General features: G+C 42.2%; 1 long non-coding RNA gene across 1 annotated transcript; it reads left to right on the forward strand.

The window, feature by feature from the left end:
* Positions 1-7,907: 7,907 nt before the first annotated feature.
* Positions 7,908-13,118, forward strand: LOC134448643 (uncharacterized). Its single transcript, XR_010034815.1, has 5 exons — positions 7,908-8,000; positions 9,643-9,745; positions 9,886-9,987; positions 10,841-10,913; positions 12,428-13,118. It is a non-coding gene; the product is annotated as an uncharacterized LOC134448643 (long non-coding RNA).
* Positions 13,119-13,617: the final 499 nt, after the last annotated feature.

Genomic DNA, 13,617 nt, shown 5'->3' on the forward strand with positions numbered 1-13,617 from the left:
AGGGGCAGTGCAGCATGTTATAAATATAGGAAGGGGCCTCACCATGTAAAGATTTAAAGACTAAAAGAAGTACTTTGAATTCTGAGACAGATAGGGAGCCAGTGCAGAGAGGAAAGGACAGGAGTGATGTGGTCATATTTTCTAGTGCCAGTTAAGAGTTGAGCCGCAGCATTCTGCACCAGTTGTAGGCGTGCTATTTGGCACTGGGGGAGGCCAAGACAGAGGGCGTTGCAATAGTCGAGCCGAGATGTTATAAAAGCATGAATGATGGTTTATAGGTCTTTGAAAAGATAGGGAAGGCTTGAGGCGGGTGATGACTCTGAGTTGGTGGTAGCTGCTCTTAATGACCTTTTTGCTGATGGCTGATGGCTTAACAAAAGATGACAGAGTGGGTAGGTTTGAAGCTGCAGAGGAAATGGATTTAGGGGAACCAAAGATGATCACCTCAGTTTTTGCATTATTAAGTTGGAGAAAGTTGTCGGTCATCCAAGACTTAATAGCGTCCAGGCAGTCCAAAAAACGCTGGGCTGAATCCTTTGTTGTGATTGGCATGTATAACTGAGTGTCATCTGCAAAAAAGTGAAATGAGACACTGTGTTGGCGAATGATGTTACCCAGGGGGAGCATGTACAGGCAGAAGAGTACCGGGCCCAAAATGGAACCTTGTGGGACCCCATATGAGACCGGTGCTGAGGAAGAGGAGGAATGCCCAATGGACACTGAGAAAGTTCTGTGTAGTAGGTATGATTTAAACCAGAGAAGTGCTGTGCCACTGATCCACACCCACTCTTCCAGGCGTCTTAGGACGAGGTTATGATCGACTGTGTCAAAAGCCGCGCTGAGGTCCAACAGAACCAGAGCTGCATTCCCACCCAAGTCCAGGGTGAGGAGTAGGTCATTTGTAACTTTCAGCAGTGCCGTTTCAGTACTGTGGAATGCTCTAAATCCAGATTGAAAAGGCTCAAGGATTGCATACTGAGACAGGTAAGGGGATAGTTGGGCAAGGACAGCTTTCTCCAGGACTTTGGAAATGAATGGCAGCTTGGAAATAGGCCTATAGTTGTTCAGACATTTTGGGTGCAGATTGTCTTTTTTAAGCAGCGGCTGGACGACTGCATGCTTAAAACATGCTGGGACGACACCTGATGTCAGACAAGCGTTTATAATAGTTTGTAGGGAGGGGCCTAAAACATCTAGGGCTTCTTTTAAAATGAGAGTGGGAACATCTCATAATTCCTGGAGACTTGGACCTTGGGCCTTAAAACTGGGCCTGTGGTCAGGGTCACTGTCTGGAGCATCGGGCCTTAAGACTAAGGCTTGGGCATTAAGGCTTAGGCATTAAGCCTTGCGAATTGGGCCTTAGGCCAACAGCATTGTTTGGCCTGCACCCTGGGCCACTGTGACTGGGGCATGGAGCATAGGGCCTGGAGACTTGGCCTGGGCCTGGGGCGTGAGGCCTGTTCTCCTCCGTTCCTCTCCTCCGTCCCAGAGCTTGTGGAGCCGGATCACATGGAAAGTAATGCGCAGTGGAAACTGGCTGCCAAGTTACAAAAGTAAGAAGGAAGAGAAAGAAAGAAAAAGAAGAAAAAAAAAAATGCACAGTGCTGCTCTGTACTCTGTGAGGCAGCGCTCGGCCACGCTCGACTATGCTCTGCTCAGCGCCAGTGTTGCCAGATTTGTCTGATCAAATGCCGCCCAAAAGGTTCTTAAAAACCGCCAAAATGTGCTAAATTCCGCCCAATTTTAACAAATTGCATTGGTTTCTATGGGCTCAAAACTGCTCAAAAAAACGCCAAATGGCCAATTTTCCCGTTTTTACCCACAGACAGCCAACCCAAGTAGCAACTGCCCAATCTGGCAACACTGCTCAGCGTTGCTGTGCTGTGCTGTGCTTACCTCTTCCAGCACAGCATTCCTTCCGTCTGACACATGCGTCACCATGCTGATTATCATCTAAGTGGACAAAACGCAAATTTGGAAGGAAAGGTGGGCACCTCCAGGGCTAAGAGAGGCTGCCCTCCAGTACAGAGGACTGCAGCCAGCAATAGGTAACTTCCAAACGGACAGGAGGAAGGTGGCGGTGGTGGTGAGAGTCAGGAGTTGAATTGGAGAGAGCAGACGTGGGACGACGAGCTTCAATGGAACTCCACAGTGTGGCAGCCCAAGTGGTGGTCACGTGACTACACACGGAATAATACAGTGCATCATGGGAAATGTAGTTCTCGTTGGGGAAAAATCGAGTCAGTGAAACGAAAGCCGGGGGCGACAGACAGGGCAAGCGGAGGAAAGAGCAGCGGGGAGGAGGTGAGGAGATGATTTACTCCTGGCTGGAAAAAGAGAGGAGAGCAAGAAGCGGAGGACATGAGGGCGTCAGTCAGGGACCTAAGCTGAGCGCTGAACCTGGGACAGCACAGCAAGGATGGGATGACGTTAGGCAGTGTAAAGGCTGTGTGAAAATAAATCGTCTGTTCTGTTTTTTTTTTCCTCTCTTTTTTTATTGTTCAGGGGTTGTTGACATTCTTTCTTGTTTCCTCACCTGACTTCACCTCACGGAGTTGCAGACGCAGAGGAGCCACTTGTGCTGCTTACTCCCACAACATTTGCTACTCCTCATTAAATCGCACACAGTTGCACTTGGACCGCTCTTGCGTACTACTACAACTACCACTTCCAACAACAATACTGAAGGCCTAAGTAAAACTCATAATTATAAATGATTGTAACACACACCACTTCCTACAACAACACTTAAGCACAGCAATAATTACTAACAATCACTCTACACATCACTTCTTTTCAGTAGTCACTGAAGTCAGTTTCTTTTAGGTGTATTTCAGATTGCCAGTGTTGACAGCATTCATGCATTCCCAAACCATGTCAGTCCCTCTACCATGCTTGGCTATTGAGAGGATACACTTTTTTTTTTGTAAAACTCACATGTTTACCACCACACATGCTTGACACCATCTAAAGCAAATGTGATTATCTTGGTCTCAAGAGAGATGAACAGACCAAGGATATGGATCACTTGAACCATGTTGTGTGATCTGAAGAGACTAAGATAATCACATTTGCTTTAGATGGTGTCACGCATGTGTGGTGGTAAACAAGTGAGTTTTTAAAAAAAAAAAAAGTGTATCCTCTCAATAGCCAAGCATGATAGTGGGACTGACATGGTTTGGGGATGCATGAATGCTGTCAACACTGCCAATCTGAAATGCACCTAAAAGAAACATGCATGTCAACATGCACTGTGACTACTGAAGCAGATCATGATATTCTCCATAGGATTGCATTCAAATCTCACACCAATCAATTTAAACCAGGTGCACACTCAAAATGTAAAAGTTCAATGCAAAGAAAGGTTGAAACGCACACTGATGACCTCCCTTTTAATCCCTTTTCATTTCGAGACGATTCGAGCCCCTTCTCTACCGGATTCTTATCTGGGGTGTACTCACTTTTGTGAGTACATGTTTAAACATGAATGGCTGTATTTCGTTTTTTTCTGAGTGAACAAGAAATTTAAGCGGTTAAATATGTTGTTCAAAGGTCACTAATCATTGTGTCAAAGTGAAATTTCTGTAATGCTTTCCTATGAAAAGATATACTCACAAATCTGCAAAGTCTGTGAGGGGTGTACTCACTTTCGTGATATACTATAAGTCAGTGGTTCTTAACCTTTTTTCTTGAAGCACCCCCTAAACTCTGCCCAAGACAAGCCGTGCACCCCCAAACCAAACGTCTATACGTGTATACGCACAAAAAAAAAACTTTTTAAGTGAATAATTACGATGATTCTTGCTTTAGACATTAATCAATTCTTTAATGACTTTACATTAGGTCCAAAACAAGTTTTAATTTGTTCTTGATTTGGCCTACTTAAGAGGTTTAGAATCAGAATTTTGGTTACAACTTCAACACAAACAAAATTCCGTGCACCCCCTGAAATCGCTGGCGCACCCCCAGGGGGTGCCCGCACCCCAGGTTAAGAACCACTGCTGTAAGTGATATTTAGCTGACACTTTTTATATTGCACATTTCAAAATTTGGTGAAGCGAAAGCCCAACTAGGAAACTCCAATTCCCATCGTCATTGTGACACAGCCCTCCACAGCACACGCACACTGCACACAACGAAATTGCATTTATGCCTCACCCGTTCAAGGGGTCAGCACCCAATGGAGCAGTGCGGCAGGACGGTAGGCTCAGCATACCTCAGTCATGGAGGAGGATGGGGTAGAGCACTGGGTAATTATTCCCCCAACCGTCAACCTTTAAGCTACAAGACTGATGCTCTAACCGCTAACCCATGACTGGTAGAGCATGCTGATCAAAGTATTGCTTCTTTGCCAAAGCAACGTTGCTGCATAACCTTAATTGGGTGGAGGTACAGAACAGAGAAGGAGTGTGAATGCTGACAACACTGGTATTGTAACTCCACTGCCAAGTCCTAACCCAACTCCCGAGCAAGTCTTTGTGTATATGTTTGTGTTTCTAACTTGACAATGGTGTGCATGTGTGTATGAGTGTGTGCGTGCATTGCACACGCATGCATGTGCGTGTGTTTATGTGCAACAGAAACTCATTGAGTGCTTTATTGCCCTCTTTAAACTGGAACGCGCATGTTTGTCTGTCTTTGTGCGTGTCGTGCAGGAGATTATGTGGAAAAAGGCATCCAGGAGGTCACTTTTATTTTGAAATAGCAGAGAGAGGAGGACAGGAAGTTGCATAAGGCCTGAAACTGTACAAAATTTTAATAGGTCCTATTGGCACTGTAAACTACGACATCCACTTCGTCAAGGAGTTTTGGACGCCTCCTTTATATGTTGGAGCGAGACAGGGTATAAATGATGTAATAAAGGACAAAACGTTTTTTCTTTTTGTTTTGCACTGAAATGCAATTAGACTTGCACATTTTTGTCCACTACTACTAACCCCTGCCTTGCTGCTCAAAAGAGCCTTTCAACTGCATACTAGCACTGTACTCAGGGCCGCTGACAGCTTTTGCAGGGCCCAGGGCAAAGTCATTTGAAAAGGCCCCTCATCCACTGCATACAATGTCATGAAAACCCAATTCTGGACCCCCTCTGTCTCTGGGCCCAGGACAAACGGACCCCTTTGTCCCCCCTTGTCAGCTTCCCTGACTGTACTTGTGGCAATGAAATGTACCACAGTGCTTTCTGTACTGTAGGTAGGAAAAGAATGTGAGGAGAGAGAGAGAGAGAGAAAGAAAGAGAGAGAGGGAGGGGGGGAAAGAAAAAGAAAGAGAGAGAGAAGGGGGGCAGAGAAAGACAGAGAGAGGGGGGGTTGGGGCTGTCTGGTTGGCCTCTGCATGGCTGTGTAAACACTCAGCTTGGCATTCGGGGGATAACCACAAAACCACCTTGAGGAGCCAGGCGAGCGTCGAGCACTGAGCGCCGCCGAGGGCCTCCGGTACGACTGTTCCCGTGCCTGCCTGACGATGTTCCGCTGACAGGAACAACACCAGAGGAACGTCGCGAAACACGACGACGGTGTGTTCCAGAGGCACATTGGCACGCCTTTGAAGGGGGGCCAAAGTACAGTATTGCATGTGCAGGACTTCTTGCACACACATGCGCGCGCGCACACACGCACACACACACAGACACACACAGACACACACACACACACACACACACACACACACACACACACACACACACACACACACACACACACACACACACACACACACACACACACACACACACACACACACACCTGCGAGTATCATTTTACAGGTCTTCTCAGCCCTGGGGGATTTCATTATGAGCATGTCCCGTTTGATCAAGGTTGGCACTGGGGTACCCAGAGGGCCCTTCTACAGGGAGGAGGGAACGCAGTGCATTCATGCAGAGCGCCATGGTTATAAGAGGGCCAGATGAATGTGTCTGTGTGTGTGTGTGTGTGTGTGTGTGTGTGTGTGTGTGTGTGTGTGTGTGTGTGTGTGTGTGTGTGTGTGTGTGTGTGTGTGTGTGTGTGTGTGTGTGTGTGTGTGTGTGTGTGTGTGTGTGTCAATGTTCATAAATCTGCATGAGAGAGTCTATGTGTGAGAGTTCATTAAAATCTGTTTAAGACAGTTTGTGTGTGTGCGTGTGCGTGGCCAAGTGGATATGCTAAATAGCGCATTTGACGGTTGCATACAAAAAGCACTGACAAACAAACTGACCTCTATTTCATAGAGTCAGAGCAGTGAAAAGCAACTCTGAAATGCACATTCATTTTGATTCTCATTTTACGTAGGCTATGTGGCATATTTTTTCATGCTTTTACTAGGGTATTTGAAGCCAAGCCAGGCTGGTAAGAAGAGAATGACACTTGTGCTCATGTGTCTATTTTCGCTCCCTTTATCCTTTCTTTTACCGGGGTAGTCCCATTCAGACAGCTGTCTCTTCTGCGAGTGGGCCCTGGCCAAGACATGCTTTTGTGTGTAACCTGACAAAGGATGAAAGTCTGTCTAGGTATTGCATGAAAGGGAATGCACAGGAGAGAATGTGTGTACTGTGCGTGTTTGTCTGCATGCGTGCCTGTGTGGTTGACTGAGTGGCTCGTGTGCGTGTGTGTGTATGTGTGTGTACCGTATGTACCGTATGTGTGTGTTTGTCTGCGTGCGTGCCTGTGTGGTTGACTGAGTGGCTGTGTGTGTGTGTGTGTGTGTGTGTGTGTGTGTGTGTGTGTGTGTGTGTGTGTGTGTGTGTGTGTGTGTGTGTGTGTGTGTGTGTGCGTGCGTGCGTGCGTTCGTAAAGTTATGCATGTTGTTGAGACACCACTCCTTAGCCTGAGGACATTCTTAAAGCTACTTGGCTGGCAGACGCCCTCCTCCATTCTCCGTCCTCCTCCCCACCCCACTGTGCTGTACTGTGCTGTCTGTGTCTACTCAGCAGTTGCCAGATGTACCATAATTATCAAATTTGTACCATAGATTTGTCCTCTGTATGTTCAATAATGTGAAAAAAACACAATGTACGATAATTTCTGAGTTGGTTACATACAGTAGATGCATGTAGGATTGTGGCCAGAGTAAGTATTGCAACGATGCTGCTCATTGAATGCTGCTGCCTATTGCCAAATTTGATCTTTGATTCATAAATATATATTATACATTTCAGAAATGCATGAATATTCATACATTTATATTTACTAAGTAGTAAACTAATATTTACTAGTATGACTATGACAGAACTTTCAAGTGTTGCAGCTAAGCATGTCTATTGTCCATTTCTAATTCAATATGGTGGACATGGAGATCCACTTTTTTATGAAAAATGCAATTTCCCCAATCATTATGAATAAGAATTGATGGTGGTGGGAAGTATTTTTGAAAAAGGTACCATTTATAAATGAGCAGCACGAGTTCTGGAAATAAACTACTGAAAATATTACATAGTGCATCTTTAAAAACATCCATTTGGTTTGTGTATGAGAGTCCTTAGTTCAATAGAACCTAGACCTGTGTAATGGGCCTATAGGGGCTCCCTGGCTTCCCCTGCAAGCAGCCATAGCAGCCAGTCTGCCTTGCCCTGACAGCTGACTAAAATCAAATGGAGAGTGGCTCATCGAAAGTCAGCAACACCCTTAAAAGAGATTGGTTAAAAAAATGACTAAACTCGTTGGTTGAGGCAATATTGGTCAAATTAACTGTGACATTGGTAACTATTAAACAAACAAATTGGTTATCTAACAACTAATATCATTGGTTAAGAACAAATTGGTTGATTTAACAAATATATTGGTTAACTTCAATAACAGATTGGTTGAAAATGACTAATATCATTGGTTAAGCAAATGTTAACTAAGAGATTGGTAACTGACGCAGGTCTGACGCTCAACGTCAAGTAGGCTACGTCAAAGTTCTTTTCCCTTAAGAAAACGTTCTCTGGCTACGTAACTCTGCTTCTCAATTTTCTGACAAAGCCGCCATCTTGGTGCTGCAGGAAAGCCGTTTGAGATATTGGTGAAATTCAAACACTTTGTGAGGTAAGTTCGTTTATTTTCAATGTTTCGTTAATAATTTCAAGACAATGCCAAATATACAGTGAATAGCGAAATAGTTTCTTGTTCAGGATGGTAATTTGCAATGAATTTGTCTTCAGACCATACCTCCGCTAACAGGCCACTATTATAACTACCGGTATGCTAACTTAGCCCTAGGTTGTTTTCACAACTTTGTTGGAAAGTTTTTGTTTTGTTAGAAACAAACTCTACGAAATTTACAATATAGATTTGCTCCAAAAGAGCTATAAAACTTGTCCAGTGGTGCCAAAACACCCATGTCAGAGTAAGACCTTGCTAAATGTCCGCTAGCAACATAGCTATCAGTGGTTTCTGGAGGAGGGCCGAAGGGAGTGCTTCCCCGCCGGCCAGAGATTGTTTGCGCCGGCCTCTTCACCTGAAAGAGCTAGCGCTGCATGATGAGGTGGTTCGCTAGCAACAGTTAGCTATTCTAACGGTTAAATCATGTTGCCTTTGTTGAGGGATGTTTGAAATAGCCCGATGTATTCATAACTGAATATTGGTTTCTTGTTAGAAACGAACACATTTTGAATATAATTTTGTTCTTCTGAAGTTACAACATGCCAAGTTAGGGTTGTAAGCCTGTTGGCGCCAAAGTTAAGAGCTAGCTAAATGTCCGCTAGCAACATTAGAGCTAGCCAAACTGAATAATGCATCTCTTGTCCGCTAGCAACATTAGCTAGCTAAAGTCTTTTTTTTTGTTAGAAACGAACTCCCTTTGAGTATAATTATGCTCTGAAGATATCCAGTTAATGTACTTGAGCCAAAGTAAAACACAAATACCAGAGAGAAGAGCTAGCTAGAAGTTCGTTAGCAACATCAGCTTATCTTTTAGCTGACTCAGAAGCTTGAAGTAGCCACAACTTATGCCTGATTTTTATTGTTAGAAACGAACTCATTTTGACTATACACTTGCTCTGAAGTATGTTTTAACACATGTGCCTTTCCCTGTTCGTTGTTTAAAGGAAGTGAGTAAGTAAACTGATTCTGAACTTGTTATTGTGCACACAGTGTGCCGTTTTGTCCCATTCTGTTACTGAGCTCTGGGCTGTTCTCTCTGTTCAGGGAGAAACCAACCACAGTCAGCCATCAGATCGTGTTCTTTTCAATAAATGGGCATTACCTATTTGACAGATTTCTCCTGAAATAATGAGCCCAGAAACACCCAGATGTGTAGGGTGCTTAATTTTTGGCTTGATCAAAGATGCTTAATTTGTATGGTTACTGCAATAAATATTTAGATTTCTTTGCCCATCCTTTTTGGATCTACTAGTAGGCCTAGTGATTTTAAAGGTCTTAACAAGTGGGCTATGCATCAGATTTCATTTCAAGTGATGAGTAAAATATCCAGAAAGATATATAATCTGTTCTTTTTGCCCTCTAGCTTAGCACACTGAATTCTTTGAGCCATCTGGTGTCAATCCGTGTGGGAAAATGATCAATGAAAGCAATTAAAGAAATGCATCTTATAGATGTTTCATATTGTAGGCCTATTCAGCCTATTGTGTCATGGTGGTGTTATCATTTTTCAAACTTTATTTTTGTGTAATAATTAGGCATATTGATACATAATCATGTTCATGTTTTGTGCTGTCTTGCTTTGCAGATGACAGAATATTGCTGAAGGATCCTGCATGGAAGCTGGCTGATTACACGGAGTGATTCCTCTGGTGTGGTGTACCTCAGAGAGATAAACACTGTTGCAAGAGGTGAGTTTAAAGTTCATGAATTCACACAAAACCTATCCATGTATTTTTAAATAGTCAAAGTTCTAACTTGCTCTGTATTTCATGCTGTCAATATGAGATGCAAATTAATGTTGTGTGTTGTGTGTTAATGTTGTGTGCAGCTGAGAAGATATCCTTATTACTGGATGGTTGCTCTCTGGTCGTACTTGAGCCCCCTGGACCATGTCTGCAAATGCTTCTGAACATTGACAGAATTTCTAAAGGTTAGCAACCATTCACAAATGTACACCACATGTATGTGTATTTCAAATGTCTTAACAGTTTGAACCACACACTGTTAATCAGAGATGCATCCTGTTCATCTTGTGTTATTTTGAGAGGATAGGTCGCCAGCGACCCTATTCACTTGCTGAAAATGCTTAAATACATCATAACAACATTGCTATGACATTACATAGAGCCATAACGCTGCACTACAGGGTTAAGGATGGCAGCTGCCTGGTTACAGTACATTAATCACCTTTGTAGCACCATGTCTAAAAATACTGGGGAAAAAAAACAGTTTCTAAATGTACCGGTAAGCAAATTTTAATAAATCTGCACCAAATGTGTGTTTCAAATGTCTACTATCTAACAGTCTGAATAACACACTCGTACACAGTGGTGGACAAAGTAAAAGTACTTTTGTGGTGTAATTACAACAGTAGCACATCATATTACATAGCTGTTACACCGTTTGCTCCAGTATACCTACCTATTGAGATAGACTGTGTTATTACTGACAAACAATAAAAACCTAACAAGAACCCACCACAAACTCAATCCAACCTGTGCAGAATCAGCTCATCGTAAGACAAGTACATTGGTCTACTTTTCACTCAGATAAGTTACCTGTGTTGGAAAGAAACTGTTTTGTTTTTTTTGTTTTTTTTTAACTTTTACTTTTACTTTGTCCACCACTGCTCATACATGACATTACCAATTGTTGTGTGCTCAGAGCGACAGTTTATAAACGCACCCTTGGTGCCTTCTGCTGTTAGGCCTATGACACTGAGCCCACCGTTTCATTGATTGGAGTATTTGGGTTACATTTTCTCAATTTGTTGTATTTTTCAGGATCGCTGAGGACTCCCCCTCCATGCGTGACATCTTTGAGAAATTTCCACGCTTTCTGGAGATGCCAAGTTTGGTACGTCTGCCAGACATTTTTTTAACCTTTATTTAGAAAGAACAAGTCACGATATAGTTGTGTGCATTGTTGATTTTGGCTATACTTGGTGTTAATTAAGCTTCCTGATACTGCATGATTTATACCGTTCACTCAGTAGAGTAAAGCTTTCTATATAACCTGTTAAAACAGGGCGTTATACATTTTGTGGTTACCAGAATGGCAAGTGCATTACTAAAGGCCCTATGTTATGTCATAGTAGAGTAGTACTGGCAATTAACCTTTCAATGACTATTACAGCATGTTTCAGATGGTATGGCGTAGAGCTGGGCGGTTTACGGTTAAAAAACCGTGATCTCGGTTTCACCTACACAAGGTTCTCTTTTTGATGAGAGACGGTTTTGTTGTTGTTGTTCATACTAGGCTATGTGCGTGAACTTCATACTTCATGTCACACTTCATTTCAACTCCAAGTCCACTGTTGTTTTTCTACTAGGAAATGTCAACACAATTTAAGATGTTGATTGAAGCAATACAAATAATTGGTTAATCGCGCTAAAGAAGCTGGTGAGAGTGAAGCATAGCCTAATGAAGAACCCACATGGCATGGATGAATCATGATGAACATTTAAATCAACTTAGCTTACATTTGATCTCACAAAGTTAAATAAAAGGCTATTCTAATAGGCTACAACAGTTCTCAGATCCTTAACTGTATTTCATTACCATCCCAACTGCGTGTGCAGGACTGCTGTTAAGGCTGCGTTTGAGTTTTGCCATTGAGGCTAATTTAGCTTAGCTTGCAAAATGCAATGGGCAGACAAGATACATTGCTACATTGCTGTTTGAAATGATTTGGGAGCAAAATAGGAGCGAAATACATCGCCATATGACACAAACTACCTGACAAAATACATTCTACGTTATATTCGGCCTTTAATTCAAAGAAAATATTCACACAATGTCAAGTAAATCCGTTTGTTTTCGCGTCTCTTCAGTCTGTTCCGTTTCTGTCCCACTGTGTTTACTCGCTAGTCATGCGCTGCGCAAGGCAACATGCGGTCGTAGTGATCAATGTTGCCAGGTGTACAACGAGAACTAAGCAAGTAGTGTTGCCAGGTGTAGAACAAATATGCAGTTTTGGGCTGTCTTGGGGAAAAAAAGCCAAAAACAGCTGCTTATAATAATTTATTAACCCTTTTTACTTGAAAGGGAACTTAAAGTCTTGGGTAGGGAAATATAAACTATAAAATATAAATATATTGAAATGAAAAAGTGATCAAATAGAAATGGAGATTAATTTAAATTCATGATTGTATCTCATTTTTAAATTTAATTTCAGTTTTTTTTCGTCCGAAAGATTAAGATTTGGGGGGAAATCGCCGCTTATCAAAAAACCGTGCAGAAAGAAAACCGTGATGCTCATTTTTTCCAAAACCGCCCAGCCCTAGTATGGCGTGCGTTATGGGGCTAAGCACCATTGATGTATCTCTCTCTCTCTCTTTCTCTCTCTCAAATCTTAAAAATTCTTTTAGACTGGAACCAACTTTGCATCCCTCGGCACTGACACTGAGAAGGTTTCAAGGACCCCACTACTAGGAGGCGAGAGTTTGACACGGCAGTGTCATCACTGCCATGGATGACAACGTAACCATTCCTGTTGATGATTGCCTGACTTGCGCAGTGACAAGCTTTTCATGCTCTACTGGGTGTGTAACTTGGCATATCCACCACAGTTTAACTCAGTTTTTGCCTCTTTTGAATATGTGTACGATATAACCATCTCAACCAACAAGTGGGCCAAGGTACTGGAACATTTCTCACTTCAAGTTGCTCTGTAGTCACAGGACATTTTTTTTTAAACATCTACGCAGACACCACCACTCCACACCATGTGTATTTTAATTACTTCTGATTCCACTGACATGCAGACTACATCCTATGCAAATTCAGGTAATTTACCTGGTACTGGAGAAACAGCATTGTATGCCATTCTAAGTGATACTTGCCTCCTTGTTTTGCAAAAATGTACTGTTCTTTGAATATAACTTAAAGTAAGATCATGTTGACAATGAGGTTTTCTCCGGTTGTCAAGCACAACCTTAACGTTTTGTAAGTAAGTAATAGTCACAGAATATGCATGCATTTGTAATTTGAATTTTCGTTGAAAACGGCTCACCAAGCCTAAAATGTTACCTCTGCTTTTGATTTTTCTTTTTTTTTAAATGTCCCTCAATACCAGCCTGTCTTTTTGTTGTGTCCACACAACTTTACTATCATCAGTGTTGGGAAGGAACAGATTGCTGTAAGTTACTGTATCCCCATCCTTTCAGATCAGTGCTTTAAAGCCTTTTGAAATTAAATTGTTAATAAACTTTGTGAAAACAAACTCAAATCTTGGTTATTGGTTATGATTGATATAGCTTTGAAACTGTTGATTTGGAGTGAAGTAATTGCAGTGTCCATCTAACTAAGCAAATCGGTTAAAATTTTAACCAATATCTGTGTCGGACACATATTAATCGAACAAATTGGTCAAAACAACCATTGGGGGATTGGTACATTTTTGACTTATAAAGATTGGTTAAACATAACCAATCTATTGGTCAAAACAACCGATTTAGAATTGGTTAGTTTTTTAACCGATCTAGATTGGTTGAAATTTTAACTAAAGTCTAATCGGTTATTTTGACTAATATTTTTCTCGGACACATATTAATCGAAC

This window comes from Engraulis encrasicolus, chromosome 5 (assembly GCF_034702125.1).
Source record: "Engraulis encrasicolus isolate BLACKSEA-1 chromosome 5, IST_EnEncr_1.0, whole genome shotgun sequence".
Lineage (NCBI taxonomy): Eukaryota > Metazoa > Chordata > Actinopteri > Clupeiformes > Engraulidae > Engraulis > Engraulis encrasicolus.